The sequence below is a fragment of the Ochotona princeps genome, chromosome 4 (genome assembly GCF_030435755.1).
Source record: "Ochotona princeps isolate mOchPri1 chromosome 4, mOchPri1.hap1, whole genome shotgun sequence".
NCBI lineage: Eukaryota > Metazoa > Chordata > Mammalia > Lagomorpha > Ochotonidae > Ochotona > Ochotona princeps.
Window position 1 is genome coordinate 48,457,190 of NC_080835.1, and position 3,991 is coordinate 48,461,180.

At 39.7% G+C, this 3,991-nt stretch overlaps 1 pseudogene; it reads left to right on the top strand.

Moving 5' to 3' along the window:
• Window positions 1-2,220: 2,220 nt before the first annotated feature.
• On the top strand, window positions 2,221-3,163 carry LOC131480195 (olfactory receptor 5P6-like; annotated as a pseudogene).
• Window positions 3,164-3,991: the final 828 nt, after the last annotated feature.

Genomic DNA, 3,991 nt, shown 5'->3' on the forward strand with positions numbered 1-3,991 from the left:
TCACAGTAACAGATCTTGATTTGAACAAAGACAAGCATATAAAGCAATTAAACTCTGGACACTAATATCAACCTGGTAATTAGCTGAGGGGTCCTGGGGAAACAATGTTTTAAGCTGAAATTGTATTCAACCTTATGTTTACAATAATGTTTCATTCTGCAATACTGAAATCATAAAACACTAATATTTGATATATGTCAAGAAACATTCTTCAACTATGATTAAATTTCAATCAACTGCTTGGTATGTGATTATACTGATATTTTAAATAAAGAAATACTTTCAAAGAAAATTCTAAAAATAAACTGACAACATGCAACTTCATTTATAATCTTAATTTCCTTTCTAATGTCCTGTTGTATTAAGACAATTGCTTTTTCTCTTTTCAAAATGAACAGACTTGGTTGACTGACACACCAAAAACTACATATCTAAACAGGATCCTTGTGATATATCACCACACAGGAAAGATGAAAAACTAAAGCTTCTGTCCCCCATTTTATTTTTTTTAATCTATTTTATTGTATTGTTGTTGACAATCTTTACATAGTTAATTACAGTTAAAGGAAAAAGAAGAAAAAAAAAGAAAAAGGCTCAGGGGGATACGGAAGTGGGTAATGCTATTATGTCCATTTTGTTTCCATCATGTATCTGAGGTAAAGGGGGATATTGAGGGAGAAGCCCCACCCAGTTTCCCGCCCACCCCAAGTCCTGGATGTGGGGCATGCTCTGAGATATGTGCTCAAGTGGTTTTAATAGTTCTCCAGTTATGAATTGCTGCCAGTTTCGCTCGATGAGGTCGTCCACTGATTGATATGGTCCATCATAAAGTCTCCGTTTGCCCCATATTCGCTGCCAACATATAGCTGAGATGAATGATTTTCCTGTTCTGTCTTCTGTCTTTTCTTGGTTAGAGTTCTGAGTCCAGCAGTTCGATTGGGGAGATCTCCAAAGATACTTTGAGGTATTCCCAGATTAGTTTCTTGTATGTTCTAGCAAGCCAGGGCCCGGCACAGTCCATCACCACGATCAGCTGGTAGTTGCAATTGCTGTGTTGGTTCTGTTTTCAGTCCCGAGTTGCACTGGAACCAATGGGTGTTGCAGTCCAGTCTAGTTCGGCCCTTACATCAACCACTGGGAGCTGCAGCCTAGTCGGGGTGACCCACAATAACCCCCATCAGGCCCACCCCCTACCCTGGTTTGTCAGTATGTGTAGCAGAAGACCAGTCTGTCCCCCATCCCATTTGGCTCTTGTACTTGTCAATGGGTATTAAAGCTTAGTTCTATCTAACCAACTCAACCATCCAGCCCTCACCTGTCCCCCATTTTATACATGTACAGCTTAGTTACTGAAGAAATAGGCTGAACTGAGCTTGCTTGACTGTGATTCCTATTCTGATACTACTACTTCCCATGTAACCTCAGGCAAGCTACTTAGTATTTTTAAATTCATTTCCTCATCTTATAAAATGATAATGTTATTTTAGGAAAAGTTAAAATGGAACAACTATTTTATATATTTATAGGGTTTTTTTCCATCTAAGATGCACAAAGTCAGAGATATAGAAAGGAAATGCCCATCTGCAATCTGTTGGTTCCCTTGCTGCAGTAAGTGAAACTCAATCCGGATCTCCCATACGACGACAGGAACCACACTACTTGAGCCATTACTACTGCCCTTCAGGATCTGCACTACAGAGAACCTGGAATTGCAGCTGGAGCTGGGAACTGAATGAAAGCATCTGACATGAGACCCAAACATCCTAATTATCACATAACTACCAGACCGAAATTTTGAACCTATATTATTCTCAATCAGGATCCTAACTGAATAACTATTCAATAAATGTTCATCTCCATTACATACTCTGATATTTGGACATCTTAATTCTTTTTGTTATAGTCACTATTCCTTTCATTTTCATTTCATCAATCTCAAGTGACAGAAATCTATAACTTTAAGGTCACTTAGTTATTTCTTATAAATAGGTATAACAATATATATTTATGCTGTAATGTCCTTTAAATATAGAAAGGCTTATTATACATAAATATGAACATATAGATTCCAGAACTCCAAATTAAAAATGCAACTTCAAGGTTCAAATTTTTGCTTTCACAATCCATTTTTTCCAGGACTCACATATATTTATGTGCTTACAAATCCTTCAGCATTATCTTTTCTTCATAGGTTAATTTTGTCAGCATCCTTATAGTGCCATGGATTCCCGGGTGGATGGGAACCTCACTACAGTGTCAGAGTTCATCCTACTGGGCTTAACAGACGACCCCATCCTACGAGTCATCCTCTTCATGCTCTTCCTATGCATCTACCTCGTGACCATATCTGGAAATCTCAGCACCATCATTCTTATCAGAATCTCTTCTCAGCTCCATCATCCCATGTACTTCTTTCTGAGCCACTTGGCTTTTGCTGACATAGGCTATTCATCTTCTGTTACACCCAACATGCTTGTGAACTTCCTGGTGGACAGAAACACAATCTCCTACGCTGGATGTGCCGTCCAGCTTGGCTCAGCAGTTTTCTTTGGGACAGCAGAGTGCTTCCTTCTGGCTGCCATGGCATGATCGATTTGTGGCCATCTGCAACCCACTGATTTATTCAACCAGAATGTCCACACAAGTCTGTGTCCAGCTAATTACAGTTGTTTATATAGGTGGTTTTCTCAATACCTGGTCTTATACTATATGCTTCTATTCTTTACTCTTCTGTGGACCCAACAAAGTCAACCACTTTTTCTGTGATTTTGCCCCTTTGGTTGAACTCTCCTGTTCTGATGTCAGTGTCCCTGCAGTTGTCCCCTCATTTACTGCTGGCTCCATCATTGTGGTCACAGTGTTTGTCATAGCTGTCTCCTACATCTACATCCTCATCACCATCCTGAAGATGCGCTCCCCTGAGGGACGTCATAAGGCCTTCTCTACCTGCACCTCCCACCTCACAGCAGTCACTCTGTTCTATGGGACCATTACCTTCATTTATGTGATGCCCAAATCCATCTACTCAACTGACCAGAACAAGGTGGTGTCTGTGTTCTACCTAGTGGTGATCCCCATGTTGAACCCCCTCATTTATAGCCTCAGAAATAATGAGATTAAAGGGGCCGTTAAGAAAGAGATCAGGAGAAAAATATTTTCATAATGACTGCTGTTTTTTGTGTGTGAAATTTGTTATAGCTGCATTCCACTGAATATTATAGTAAAATAAGAGTGTCTGTCGTTGAAGAATAAGGGTACTTTAAAACCGTTAAGGCAATTTAATTAAACAATAATTTAGTTGTGCAAAAATAATTTGAAATCCACACATAGTATTTTTATATGAATCTTCCATTAATTGCTTGAAGACCTTCCATTCACACTAATTTAAAAAATTTTCTTTGCTTCCTTTATTTTTTTCTAAAGGAATCAGAGTGGCACAAACTCAACCAACCAGCTTTCTTCTGTATTTCGATTGAGTATGATTTATTCTGAATACACAAAACATGGACAAAACAAAAATCTTGGAAAATGCAATACTTCTTTTTTTTAAAGACTTATTTATGCTTATTGGAAAGGTGGAGATACAGATAGGAAGAGAGCCAGAGAGGAAGATCTTCCATCCAGTGGTTCACTCTCGATGTGGCTGCAACGGCTGGAGCTGAGGCAATCCAAAGCCAGGAACCAGGAGCTTCCTCTGGGTCTCCCACACAGGTGCAGGGTCCCAAAGCTTTGGGCTGTCCTTGACTGCTTTCCCAGGCCACAGGCAGGGAGCTGGATGGAAAGTGGGGCTGCCGCAATTAGAACCAGTGCCCGTATGGGATCCCCGCACGTTCAAGGCAAGGACATATCCGCTATGTTATCACGCCAGGCCTGGCAATAATCCTTAATAAATGCTTTGAATCTCTATATTTGGCTCAAATTTCTTTCCTGTCTCTTAAGAATTTTTCCTCTTGGTTGGTCCTCTTCCAAATTGTTAGACCTATCTATATAG